A 15305-nucleotide genomic window follows, 5' to 3' on the forward strand; every position below is an offset into this window, starting at 1 on the left:
ATTTTTCTCTGGTGTCAAGTTTTTAATATGCGACAGTAGCTCAGTTGGTAGAACATTTGTTCTCTGATCCAAAGCTTGATGGTTTCGAATCCCGCTTTCGACATAAACACCATTAGCAGAGCGGGCAGATTCACTGAGGCACAAGTTGGTGATGCGATTCCAGCTCACACAGATGAATGCTGTTGTTGTGTACTTAGGCAAGACACTTAACCTACCTATGAATGTGTGTGAATGGGTCCTTGATGTAAAGTGCTTTGAGTGCTTTGAAGGTGGAAAAGCGTTTTATAAAAATGTGTCCACCGGACCATAAGCCGCTACTTTTTTCCCATGCTTTGAACCCTGCGGCTTAGACAATGGTGTGGCTAATTTATAGATTTTTACTGGCTAATGACCACCGGGGGTACTCTGTAGCAGTAAACGAAAAAGTGAGACAGACGTGGGGAAAGATTATGCGGTGAAGAATGCACTAGTTTTGATTTTGAACTGTCATTTTGCGCATCATGCACAAACCCTCATCATGGAAAACGAATGAAGAAATGCAAATAGTGCAGCTTTTAACTTAAAGGCAAAGGATCTGGGATCAAAGAAGGAAATTGAGCCACTGCACGTAAGCTTGGCATCAATGAATCAATGGTGCGACGTTGCAGGCGGCAGTGGGAAGGACTTGGTCAATGTAAAAAGACGACAAAAGCTGCCAGAGGAAATAAAAACAGATGGCCTGTGTTGGTGCTGTTTTATTCTCTAAACATGGAGGTATGTTCATGTCTTGTTGATGGTGTGTTGGTGCCGTCCTGCAGATTTTCAGGCACAGTTTGCGGCTTATATTCAGGTGCGCTCAATAGTCTTAAATTAAAACAAACAAACAAAAAAATCCATGTACTGTCTTTCTGTGTAAATATCTCATGTTACAGCATATTTGTAACACACGGCTTATATTCAAGTGCAGCTTATATATGATTTTGTTTTAAAATTTACCTGGTGCGGCTTATATTCAGGTGCGCTCAATAGTCCAGAATTTACGGTACAGTTCAGTGTATCTTGAATATTGAAATGAATCATGAACTATTTTGAAGTGTGCCATATTTTGCTAATTTTGAATCATCAGCAGTTACACATTCTTGCATGAATATTCACAGAAGTTGAATGCTATATGGGCTGGGTGCCTTGCTCAAGAACACAACAACAGCATGTAATAGTTTTGAACAGACAACCTTTTAATTAGTGAGATAACAGATGTATATCCTAAGCTCCATCTGCTGGCATGAAGTGACAGAGAAACATTGAAGACAGTAGATGAACCACTAAATGAATTGAGTTTGATTATCCCTGGGTCCAGAATGATGAAAAACTAGGACAGCGATTACCAGTTTAAAACAAAATCTTTTGAATGGGGAAAAAGTCCTCAGAATGTTTCGTATAGCAGGAAGCTGAAATCTCATGAATGCAAACTGCCCGGTGGCCAATATGAGCTGTCCAACTCGAGCTTAATCATAACAATAGTTTTTCTTCAGCAGAAACTTGTGAGGAGTAAATAGCTGGATGCCATATAGTAAGGATTAAGTTAAGAGCTGTTTTCTCTGGATGAAAAAATATGACCCCCTTTCCCCCATCTCTGGTTTTATGGCCCACAATCCCCTGAGCCAAGTCTGTGTGTGTCACTGTTTCTGACATTTAGAGCAGTTTCCATCCCGCTTGTGCGATCTGCTGAAATGTACAGCCATATAAGATCCAGAAGCTGCAAACTCTTAAGCGGGTTAAAACTTAGATAAATTGTAAAAGCCATTTGAAAAGATTGCAATGGGAAAGTGAGTAACGTTTCCAGACTGTATGGTACAGTTCACTTTGTTTTCATTGATCCAGTGTATATAAGTGCTCCAATTAAACTCCTCAAAGCAAAGGTTATGGATGTATTCACCACAAAAATATAGTTTTTACTTTACTTACACACTGCTTTTGTAACTTTTTAAAACTTTATCACTGTAAATGCCAAATTAAAAGTGCACTATGTAACTTTCTGGGTCAGGGTTTGCCACTTATTTCTCCCTGGAGATGGTCTGATAGCATACAGATTATTTATATATATATATATATATATATATATATATATATATATATATATATATATATATATATATATATATATATATATATATATATATATATATATATATATATATATATATATATATATATATATATATATATATATATATATATATATATATATATATGTGTGTGTGTATGTATATATGTATATGTTTAATGCTATACTGTGGAACCTTCTAGGCATAGCAAGTCCAAGTTACAAGTTTTCTCTAGTTTAAGTCATACTGCGAAACATTTCAGGCAAAGCAATAACAACTCAACAGCTTACATAATGCATATTTCTGCACATATTTCTGTCATATTTTTGTTATGTTTTTCTAATTGCAACAACACTACATTACAAATCAAATGCAACACCCAAGGAGTTTATCAGTATTTCACAAGTAGAACATTTTTATTCTCTGCTCTAACTTGTCTTTTTATATTCAGATGTCCAGTAGTGCAGTATTTAGCAGTATTTAACTGAATTCCTATACTCCCAGTGGTCAGTAGAGACTTTATATGAGTTAATATGGGCTGTGTAATGAGCTGTCTGTGTGTACATTTGAAACATTTACCTGGAACATCCTGTAGGAGAACTTTGCGTTGTGCCCACTCAGCACATTCCCTCTGCTCCTGTGTGTGTGTATTTGGATGTGTGTGTGTCTATGTTTGTGCGTGTGTGTGTGTGGCACATCTGTGGCACACTGACTGCTCTGGAGCTCCGCCAGGACTCATGCTTTCCTCCCACACCCTCTCCCCTCCCCCACTCAACCCCACTCTTCCCCTGTGACTGCACTCTCTCCATTTTTGTCCGCTGTTTTGGTTTCAAAGTTTCATAAGTGTTTAGCTAAAACTCACAATTTCCCAACTACAAATACTTTTATTTTGTGACCTTATATCATGCAGTTTTATAATATAAGAATATCAACTGTCAGGGAGAATTAACCCTTTGTGGTAGTCCTAGCATTTGGCCAAGTTAATCCAAGTCAAATTAGGTGTTAAGCTTCTAAAAGGGGCACTATGCAACTTTTTGGTTCATCTGCCACCTGCTTCATGTTGTTGTTTTGTGTCACCTGCATGTCTCCATGGAGATAGAGCGTTTTAGTGCCTTATTGTGGGCTGTTTATCCCTCATTCACCCCGTGGAGTTGTCCATGATAGAAAAAGTTTCAAAGATAGCCAACTGAGCAGTGTTTTTGAAAGACGTTTCAGCTGCCATCCAGACACCATTTTCAAACATTTCAAAAACACACAAAAAACACACACCTTGGAAAGTGTTTCAACCTCACAGTGGAACAGTTTAGGCAAAACGATAACCTCCCACCTGAAACAAAATGCACCTGTTTTGACTTCTGAGTGACTTTTTTGGAATTACATACCTGACTTGATTTTGAATATTATATTTTTCATCCATCCATTATTTTCCGCTTATCCGGGTCATGGGGGCAGCAATCTAAGCAGGGACTCCCAGACTTACCTCACCCCGGACACTTCCTCCAGCTCCTCCGGTGGGACCCCAAGGCATTCCCAGGCCAGCCGAGAGCCATAGTCCCTGTAACCTGTCCTGGATCTTCCTCAGGGCCTCCTTCCAATGGGACATGCCCAGGACACCTCTCAATATTTATGTTTTTATATTTTAAAAAGATGTGTGTACTGATGATACTTTTGAACTCTATGCAGGCTTGGAACGGATCCAAAGATACGCAGGTTGATGTCATGTAGTGTTGTAATATTTCAGACCACAGTTTTGGTTTTGATCCCACAATATTAACAAAAATGCTCTTTTCTTCTTACAATAGAATGTAATTTTTAACACAAAATAATAGTACTTTCATTGTCATACCATGTGGTCTTATACTAGTTCTGATAAAGCTCCAGATCATTCTAAAACTGTCTGTTATTTTTATTATTATAATTTTGTATCGATGCAAATTGAAATGCATGTGTAGTTTTGATACTAGTTTTAGTGGTGATTAGTATTTGATTTTGTATGGAACGCAAGCTCAAATTGCATTTATTTTCCTTCTTCTGCTTTGCATAGATTCAAATAGGTCGAGCTGTGGGTTTGTGAGATCTCCACTTTTGGAATTGAGTCTGGTGAAAGATTAAGCCCATAAGAGCTTTCAAACTGGGGCTTTACCAACACACTCCTGCATGATTTTTTGTTTTAGCAATCTGTGTTGTCATTACAATTAGATTCCTGCTGTATTTCTTAAGTATGATTTTTGGTTAGAGGACATATTGTAAACATAGTGGCTGAGGGACTAGCCTTATAGCAAGAAGGTTCTGCTTTTGACTCCCAGACTCCCTAAGCAGAGTTGGCATGTTACTCCCTGTGTCTGGGTGGGTTTCCTCTGGGAACTCCAGTTTCGCCCATCAACCCAAAAACATGTACAACAGGTGAAATCCTCAGGCTAACTTTGTCAGTCTTGACCAAACGTAGCTCAAGATCTGGAGATGGGTCTCCAGATGCTGCACTGTGGCTTAGGGTTGTCAGAAGTTTCAAAAATCAGATACAGATAATGGTTTTGATACTAGATACTCCATTAAGCAAGAATCAATACTGAAAAAAGGTTACATAGCTGGATAAAATTGGACCTTTCCTGAACAGTTTCATCTTGAATTTTATCAGAACTAGTGTGAGACCACATGATATAATAAAAACAATATTACAACTATTATTTTGTGTTGAAAAAAATTAAAATGTTGTCTAAAAAAGAGCTTTTAAAATGATCATTTCGGTATCAAAATGTGTATTCAGTATCAAGTCTATTCTTTGGTATCAAAATCCAGTTTGAAATTTGTATGTAGTGCTGACTGCTCCTGACATTTTTGCCCAGTGGCATTGAAGGATGGGTCAAATGCAAAGGACAAATCTCCCTACGAGGACTTTACCAACTCCAGTTTTTAGAGTAGACTGAAATATAAATTGTTATATATTTACAAATGAAATAAAATGTTAAATTAATACAAGGCTCCTATGAGTTTCAGAACATGCTAGTAGAGATTTGTATATTTGGTTATTTATAGAAGACATTTTAGTATCAAAATAACTGCAGCTTTTGCCATTTTAAAATTGCGCCAACTCAAATTTCAATGGGATAGCGAAACGTTGTGCGGCCCTACTCTCCTCTGCTGTAACACTTCTAACATAGTGAACCACAGTGAAGCCTGTTTTCATGTGGTCCACTTGGCTCGCCTGCACACACCCAAAGCGCATAAAAACCCAACTAAGCGTGGTGAAATTCTGCTCAGTCATTTCATATGTGTATCACTTTTTGCGCTCCCAAGTTGCTCTACATGGTTGGCTGGGCTTCATGTTATGCTGCTAGGATACCCCGCATAAGTCCGGGTTAAGGATGCTTCTGTTGTAGTGGACATATGCGCGTGAGTCATGGGAGCGGAGATGCAGAGGACATTGTGCACTCGTTGACATGGCTTGTACTTAAATATGGCCGACAAGCTGTGCAGTATTATTGAGTGTGAGGGTTGGGATGTCTGCTGCTACCCTTGGCCAATCATCATGCTAGAAATCAGATTACATTTAAATTGATGTGAGGGAAATACATATACGACTATATAAAGTTAGTGTACTTTTGACACATGTTGTATTGAAATCTCTGGCCTGTCGTGTTGCAGTATGTTCGTGAGAAATAGCAAAACAAATTGTGCTGACATCTTTTTATTTTATGATTTGAACTGAACTCCGCTTTTCATATTAAAATATATAAACCCAACACAATGTAACCAGTGATTTATATTCTCTATCTCAAAATACAGTACTTTGAAACAACTGTTCTGCAACACAAAATATTCTCATTTAGTATTTTAAAAACACAAAATGTGAATTTAGTGCTCATGAGGATGTATAGACTATAGTTTATTCATTAAGAGCCAGATTAAAATTTGATTATATCCACATCTTTAAGTGTTTGTATTAACATGAAAAGGTCAGTTATCATGTTGAAATCACACTGTAGTACAACCTGAACACATAGCTCTCATACTGCAGCGCCCCTGCTGGTCAAAAGTCCACACTGCTCCTGTATAACTGCTGTGTGATTTTGTGTCTGGCCTCAAGTCAGCTGTGAGGAGAAGCTGCAGTGGATGATGATGCTGACCCAGAAACAGCTGTAGATGTAAACGAGCAGTGACTGATGCTCCACTAGCCTACAAACCCCACTACACCATCCGTACTCTCATTTTAAGTTCAAGTTTATTAAAAAATCCACTTCTGTGTAGGCTTGTCATGATAAATGCGATATATTGCAGAAGTAAATGTAGACTATGGTATCGTTTATTAAAAAAAAAAAATCCTCTAAAATGTATCTCATCATAGTACAGAAAATTAACCAAATGTTTTCTGCTAGTACAAAGAAAAAGTACATATGATAAATATTGACCCCCAAAAATAATTGTTCCATTTCTCACCTATTGAACGATAAGTGAATTGAAAGAAGAGTAATCAGAACTACTACCCACTTCTGGTTATAGTTGAAGTCTAAGTTCAAAAGTATAATATGTCTTCTTTAATACTGGCACTACATTCACATATATTTTCACGTTTGAATATTCTCTTTTGTGCGTTGAAGTGTATGTCCTTGTTCTAAAATTAGCCCAGTGAGCAGATGTGGCGTGCAGACTCTTTCTTCTGGGTGTGTTGGCGTATTACAGTGCATGAGACCGGCAGCGTGGCTCTATGTTCATCCAGCATCTTAAACACGCCTTGACTCAGCAGAGGACAGGAGGGGGCGACACAGGCAGAAGTGGGTCAGCCGTGCCCACCCCAGGCTCCAGAGAGATGGTGATGGACAGATGAGGTGATGGAGGAATTCTGCTTAAGAACAAAAGAAAAGTTATTACAATATGGTTGTTTTGAGAAATACACATATGCAAACATGAAGTCAAGATGATTCAAGTTAGTAAAGTAAGTACAGTATAAATATAAATATTCTGAATACTGATTCTGAACACATTTTTACTTTGTTAGAGATTGATTCTGCCCTATAGGTCAAAAGGGGCATAGTACTAATAGCAGTATACTGTCATATTGTTAGTTTTTAAAATATATTTATTGTGTGTCTTTACATTTGAGTTGTGCTCCAAAAGTGTATATATATATATAAGTCATATTAAAAATTGTGATGCCAAAATTATGAACTGAATTGTACAATTTAAAAAAAAGAAAGATTTAAATTATGTCAAAATCTCACTCTTAAGGGCCCAATCTCATGTCGTGTGTCATCTCATGGAAATTGTATGAGTAGTTACAAGCAGTATAATATGTATGATTTTAACAGTAGTACACTTGCAAAAATATGCAATAATATGACTTGTATAGGTTAAAAGGCTTTTTAGCTAAATATTTCAAATACGCCAGTTTATTTCTATATTTGCATATTTCAGTTTAAAGAATCTGATATGCAAAACCATCCAAATATATCCAGCATCACAACCCCGTTTACATGAGTGCACATTCTTACTCACTTCATTCCATCCCTTTCACCAAATGATCCTGACTGACATGTGCCCCCTGGTGGTGGATCTAATGAGCTTGCCCTAGGCTCAGAGGCCAGACGGGCTGCAGTTGTCAACCTAGCCTAATCAGCCTAAAATAGCACGCTTTCCCTCTGTTTCTCAGTTTACTGTTTCCTTTTCCAGCTTACTGTTGCTCTGACATAACAATATTATTCATTTTCTTGCAACTCTACATCCTCTGCACATTTGTATCAGCTTCTCCTTGTTTGTCGTCTCATTAAGATCAAGTGTGAAGCTGGCTCGCTCCGGGATGTGGCGGTAGTTGCTGTGAGCAGTGGTTGGTCTGTCGGCACAGTTGTTCACCCGCTGTGGGCTTGGGGGGGACTTAGCACCACGCCTCTGATTACACCCCAGCAGTGGTCCATTTATCATGCAGCAAAGTGGAATACTAAAGCTGTCATTCTTCTCCCTCTGCAATTTAAAACTCCTATAATGAAACATATTCTTAGTTAAATATAGGCACAATGTATGATCTTTTATCTCAGGTTTAAGGTTGTTTTTTTCATAATTGGTGTAGAGAATTTGTAAATACGTCTCACATGGGTGACTTGGAATTTTTAAGAAGCTCACGTTTGTAAATGAGAAATGGGTGCTGTAGCTGATTTTTACTGTTTTAAATGCATGAAAAACAGAACAAATTAATTGTAAACGGTTTGCAGAAGTCCAAAGTTATTCCTCACTTACCTTATGTATTACGAGCATCCTGATTATTCACCATGATGGGTTTACAAGTGCTTTTCACAACTCTCAGAGATCAGAGAGGAGTTTTGCGATCATAGTAATTCTACAACAACAGCAACTAGCATGCTAATGTGCACTTTTTGATTATCGGACAATAAAACGCTGTGTAAGTGGACGCAGACAGCATGCAGTGAGTATATTTTGACCTTAGTAAGAGCTGCTTATAGACATACTTTAGTCAAATACATGGGTACAAGGCCTGATAAAAGAGAGTTTCATACACATTCCAAAAAATAAATAAAAAAATCTTCTAACATATGATAATATTTTAACAGAATTATAACCAACATTCTGTCGGTCTGTGCTATTTATTTAATTTCTATGAAAAGCGATTATCAGAAGCCTCATTTATTTGTTTTCATATCACCTACTAGATCCTGTCTCTGGGTAAAATTCCTTACAAAGAACTAAGAACCAGTCACCTACGACCTGTTTTCACGGCTCTTCACGGCTCTGGCTCTTCTTTATTATGGTGTCTTTATAAAAACAACACTTTTAACTGGGACATTCAAGGTTAATATGTGAGTAAATGACTTGAGGACATGATGCATTTCCCTTTCACTCTCCAGCCCTCCCACTTCATGGACCCATTGACTGGAAACTGCTTTTTCATGGCTCATCGGGCCAGTATAAAGGACATTTTTGCTGTAGCTTTTGGACAGTAGTGAAACAGTGAAATATTGAAATTCGCTGTGTTGAAATCAAAATCACATTCCCTCTGAGTTTTCATCAAATAAAATGTCCACTGACAATACACATTTCCTTGTTCTTTGTTTCAACATGGCTTTGTTTTTGTAACACCCTTGTAGTCCAGAAGGGGGCAGCAGATTGTGCGCTAGACTGCCTTTTGACCGTTCCCACCTTCCTCACAGCACAGCCTCTTTCAGCAGCTGTTGCTATGGATACAGGGGCTCTGCTAGTGCTGTCATGCACACCACATCTCGCACAGCAATACAGGGGCTAGTGTTGTGGTCACATGGCTAGTAGCTTCATGTGGAATACTTGCTTTTAGTAATTGCATACAACAAGCACATGACTTCATACCTTAATATTTAGTCTTTAGTTATATTTTGGGATTCTTGTATGCATGTACCAGTTCATATTTCAGTCTTCTATCAAACATTAATGCTCCGAAAATTATTTACAATGTGTACTCTGAACAGAATTCTACTTTTTATCGCAAATTGAACTGCGATACTTTATAATTACTTTTCCAAACTCGCGCAGGCCTAAGTGAATATATTGTCTGTGTAATCAGCAACGCATATAACAATAAACAAATAGGATTAGAGTATAGAGTATAGTAGAGTATAAGAGTTGGTCTGGTCCTGATTTCACGTCTTCATACCTCCTGCCCCTAACTACAATGTTAATCGTACAGAGCACAGCTTGTTTTAATCAATTAGCCAGTGATTTCCCTTTATAATCTGATTAGGCAGAGCAGTGGATGGACTGCTCACTTAAGAGATGATTACCTAAGACATGACCAGACACTGTACACTCACTTGGACAAATGGGTCAGTTCTACTGTATTCAGCAAGTGACTCCCAGCCTCATTTCACCAACGTGATACCACCATAATTGTGATCTTTTTTACTTTTTATTCTATTTTTGCATGGTGATACTACACATTTTAGTGTGCAACATCAGAAGGCAACAAAACATTGTGTCATTTTGTATACTGGTTGGCACCTTGCCATATGATTGTGTTCTGGAGAACTTGCAGACAGACAAAACTGTTCTTATATTTGCAGATACAGCATAACAAAAAACAAACAAAAAAACAAACATTGTGTTGTTAACTGAAAGAAGTGATATTTTTTGAAAAACACATCCACTGCTGTTTCCATTCTTGTTTCCAATAAAACAATATTATATAGTGTGGTAGCACATGTTTCTTGTTAATGTTAATTCAAGCTCAAAACCAAACCAACTTGGCTTCCTTGTGCCCATGCAACCAAGTAGAACATGTCAGTGACATTGCTTTTTGGAATATCCACGGAATATTCAAAATATCACAAATGTTGGACCAGATCATTTCTCTTGGTGACTAGACCCTACAACATGGTTTATTACAATAAAAATATGTATTTTAACACTATTCATTTTAGCTGTCCCCCATCAATGGCCCATAGCATGTGGTCGGGAGGAGCCAGCTGAGGTGGCTCGGGCATCTGTTCCACATGCCTTTTGGATGCCTCCCTGGGGAGGTGTTCTGAGCATGTCCCACTGGGAGGAGGCTCCGGGAAAGACCCAGGACATGCTGCAGGGACTATGTCTCTCAGCTGGCCTGGGAACGCCTTGGGGTCCCACCGGAGGAGCTGGAGGAAGTGTCTGGGGTGGGGGAGTCTGGGAATCCCTGCTTAGACTGCTGCCCCCTAATCCAGCCCTGGATAAGTGAAAGAAAATGGATGGATGGAGAATATTGTGATGTCATTAGTATGATGAACATCTGAATCCCAGCAATGGTGATCTAGACTATTCATTTGAGCGGTGGATGATGCAGAGTCCAGTGAATACACAATCCACCCCTTAATTTCAACAACATCTTATGGTACACAATTGAGTAAAGACATTCACAATTTCCTACCAATGACCATTATGCAGTGTGAGTTCTGTTCTAATCAGCAGAACGTGGTCAGCCTGTGCCCTCTCTCTCTCATGTTCGGGCTCTTGGACTACCCAGCAAGTGGAAGATTGGGTTTCAGCTCTGTTTTTTCCACGCTGTGACTACAGATGTCCGCTGGCTGTGTAAGGCCCAGCGCGCCTGCCTCTGCATGTCTGAGCAGGGCTGCGGCTGCCTGATCACTACCAGAACTGGCCCCTATATATGCACACTGAGCTTGTATTCACTGTTTAAGCTCACATTCTGTCCGACTGAATTAAGACTAGAGCTATGCATGAACTATGAATGAGTACACCCATGCAATTCAATATTACAACAGGCTATTCATGGATTTTAGCTTATGCAACATTTTGCCTTTTCCCATTCAAAAGATATGATATAATATTTACTTTTAAATTGTGAATTGCTCTTGCCCTAATTTTTCGTCATTCTGAAACCCAAGGATAGTGACATAACAATCTTTGGTTATGAAGTACTAGAAAAACTTTTGGTTTCATGTGTAGCTCCTTTGGTTGAGTATTCATCCTCTGATCTGAAGGTCGACTGTTCCCAGCTCCCGGAGGTAAATACTGTTGTTGTCTCCTTTGGCAAGACATTTGAGCCACCTCTCATCCACTGTCTGTGTACACTGTTGTATGAATGTGTGTGAATGGGTGAGTGTTTTTTGATGTTAAGTGCTTTGAGTGCATTGAAGGTTGGCTCTAATGTGACCACTTACCATTTAGCATCATAATTGATTCTAACATTAACCAATCAAACGAAATTTGGGATCTTACGCAACATTTTCTCCCAAAAAATGGTTATCTGCACATCATTTGAGTCCACACTAGAAGCCCAGATCAGATATAAGAGCTGAATAAAAACATTTAATATTTTTTGCAGATCAAAACAATCAGTAAGTTGCACGAGCTCTTTCAACTTTGTGCAGACTCTATTTTACCAGCTGATTTCTACTCTCAATACTTTTACACTGATTATTGTCACTTCTATTCTTTCTTTGTTCTTGATTTCCTTTTACTGGTCTGGCTCTTTCTACTGAATAGCCCCTCTGCTCTGTTCCCCTTCTGTGGTGGATTGTGTGCCTCTTTCTTCAAACCAGGCTTGTTTTTTGGGGACTCAAGAGTAAATCTGTACCAGGTGGGCTGTGTTTGAGGGAGATGTCTTTTCTAATCATGTATCTGCTGAAGGATTTGTGGCTGATGGACCAGCACTACCTCCAGTCCCACACATTGGGTTGGGTTTCACTTACACGCAAAAGTTAAATTCAAACATCAAGCAGGCCTATAAAATGTTAAAGTGTATGTTTAGTAAATGAAAAATTCAAATCTATCTGAACTGTAAACAATAGTTGTTAGTTTCAGTGTAGTTACCTCCTCTCTTCAAACAGATATAAGGCAGTGTCCACCAATAATCTGACCAGAACTGAAGAAGCGGCTTGCAAAACGTCTTCACTCCTACAACTTTTTGTCCAGTTGACAGTTTTGAATTGTTCTTTTACGAAGCAGAATACCTGGATGACTGAGGGATTACGCAGCCAATTTAAGATGTACTTTTATTTGACAAACGTATACAAGTTTTAAAAGTGTTGATTTACATTTATGGTGAAATTGGTAGTACTTTTGGTATTGACAGGAAGTTGCTAACCCCAACATTAACCCACCCCATATCATTCGGTTGTATGACTTTTTGCGACTGCCAAACAAATAAACTGTTTTCAAGGCACTCATTGATAGGGTGCATTGTGTGGGCTTGCATCTCCACAGACCTGACTCTTATTGGGCCTCTTCCTGCATGGTTCCATGGCAGTATTGTTCCTTTGGCCATGTTCTTCCACAATATGACATAAAAGTTGATATCTAAGTATGCTTGGATATTTTAACTTTCTATATCACATGTGTCAAACTCAAGGCCCAGGGGCCAAATGTGGCCCGCCATGTCATTTTATGTGGCCCGCGGCAAGGTAAATTAAATGTCTTAAAATGTCAGTTTATCAGGAGTTACGCAGTTACACAGACATATTTTTTTATATCTTTGCAAATTTGAGACAAACCATTTTGCTGATGCGGCCCTCGGTGAAATTGATTTATTTATTTTCATCAGCAAATAGTTCAACAGTCTTTACTATATAGACTAGATTTTTTATTTGAGTGCATCTTATTATCTGTAGACCCTATTATAATTAGTCCCATTACAGAATGAGGGAGCGGAGCAGTGGTTAATGGGCTTATGGTGTGACAGGAGGGACAGACGGGCTTACTTAAAAGCTTAAGCTGAGGTAAGTCATGATCCACTTGACCTCCCAGGCATTGTCAGATTACTGTCAGAGCATTCGCACAATATTGACCTCTCTGGTCACACTGTGCCGAATATTCCACAGGCATCTGGCTTAAGGGTGACTGAACGACACGTTTGTAATTTACTGCTGCAGTTACACAAAAACAATGCAGTTAGATTTAAAATTCTCACTAACCATGATACTTTTTTTTAAACCTCACAATTTTACAGCTATTCACAATTATTGACATCATGACCAAGCAAAAGTACAATTCTTCATTCATTTTCATTCAGCCTGTCTAGTAGATCATCATGATTCTTGTATGTGATTTGGTTTATCAATTCAAACATAAAAGTAAAGTTAATTTGACAGGACTAGACAAACCTTTGACTTTTTCTGGAGAACAGATGAAATGGAAATGAATAAAGTTTACTTCTAAAATGGTCACAATTGGCTCTGTGCACAACAGCGCCTGGCAACCTCACTGTTAGCGTCACTACTTCCTGTCCAACATTATCTTTATGGATTTTTTTTCTGAAAAGAAGCTAAAATGAAAAAAAAAACTTAAAATCAGATAGTGCACAGGGTGCTGCGGGGGGATGTCACTGACAATGTGTTAAAAACTACACAAATAAATGAATACTTCACTGGAGGACTCTTCTGTATTTAGACAGAGAGATGTTTGTGTCTCAATGCTAATGCTAATTTTGAGGCATAATAAATATAAAAACAACACAAACACAAACTGAAGTTTTATGCATTTAAAAACAATTGGGTAGTCTTAAATTTAATTAGAATTTTAATATGTTGTTTACTTTACAGAGCCAATTATCATTTTTATTTACTTATTCTTACTATGATCTGGATAATCGTTAATTAACCTAATAATCTTGACATCCCTTCTTGGGTCTAAACCATTCTGAAATTCAAACTTAACCAGGTCCATGGGTGTGTAACCTTATCTCACCTGTCGTGGCTTATGCATTATTGCTGAATTCATCACTTGCTTATGACATTTTTTTATTTGCCACGACATGTTTTAATATCACAAAAGCTCATATTGTATTTTAGCAAGTGTTTGTAGTGTTTACTCCATTTTTCCATGTGCTGTCTGGTAATTGCTGTGTGTACAAAGATAGTTGAGGCCACGAGGCTTCATTTTTTGGCTTGAGTTTGAGCCTGTGACCTGTTGTGAGGATTACAACACAACTACACGTCCAAATGGGTCCGGGCCAGAACCCAAATCTCTCCAAGAAAGTGCTTAGGCTGTGAGACAAAAACAGCGGTGAAGACCGCCGCCGAACGATGTCTGCAGCTAAGTTTACTAGGTTACCAGTGCTATGATCTTAGAATAGTTTACAGACTATTTTACCTTTTTTTTGACTATAATCTATAGCTCGGAGTTGGCATAAATTTTTTTTTTTTAAATCAGATAACCTTGTAGCTTTTTTTTTTTGTTTGGGGTCCACTCTCTCCACTGTATGGCATTAAACCTGTTTATCTTACAATTTTTTTCCAAGGGATTTTAGTCTATTGAACATGATTTCTTATTGTGAGCAGGGTTGCCTCAACACAGATCTGACCTGTTACTTGACCTCATAGTGTCACCTTCTTGTCTCCTGGCACTGAACTTTTCTCTAAGTTTAATGCATATTGTGAAATATTGAGGGAGACATTTTCTTAACCAGACTCACTACCAGAAAGGCTTCATAGTGCAGCTTACAGAGTTGATTTTGAAAGAAGAATGTATGTTTGAGTTTGGAAGGTGTGGGGAGTTGGGTTCAACTATAAACTGCAGAAAGAAGTGGACTTAAGAAGTGAGTGTGACGTCACCCATAGCTTTTGGCTCCAGTTAAATGAAACTGATCGAGGTGACTAGTTATAGGGGCAAATTTGGAGCCATGTTCTATATTTGTAATTCTGACCGCGAGTATCACAGCAACCAAAGAGCCATTCTGGAGCGAAGCGGTTGAAGGTAACGCCCCTTCTAGCCCCATTACTGGTTTAGCTCGGAGCAGGTGCTTGGCAACGCTGTCAA

At 38.5% G+C, this 15305-nt stretch overlaps 1 protein-coding gene across 9 annotated transcripts in view; it reads left to right on the forward strand.

The window, feature by feature from the left end:
* The window catches only part of magi1b (membrane associated guanylate kinase, WW and PDZ domain containing 1b), a 125202-nt gene that overhangs the window by 38701 nt on the left and 71196 nt on the right, over window positions 1-15305 (forward strand). The gene's annotated exons all lie outside the window — the stretch shown is intronic.

Source organism: Periophthalmus magnuspinnatus, chromosome 5 (assembly GCF_009829125.3).
Source record: "Periophthalmus magnuspinnatus isolate fPerMag1 chromosome 5, fPerMag1.2.pri, whole genome shotgun sequence".
NCBI classification, from domain to species: domain Eukaryota; kingdom Metazoa; phylum Chordata; class Actinopteri; order Gobiiformes; family Gobiidae; genus Periophthalmus; species Periophthalmus magnuspinnatus.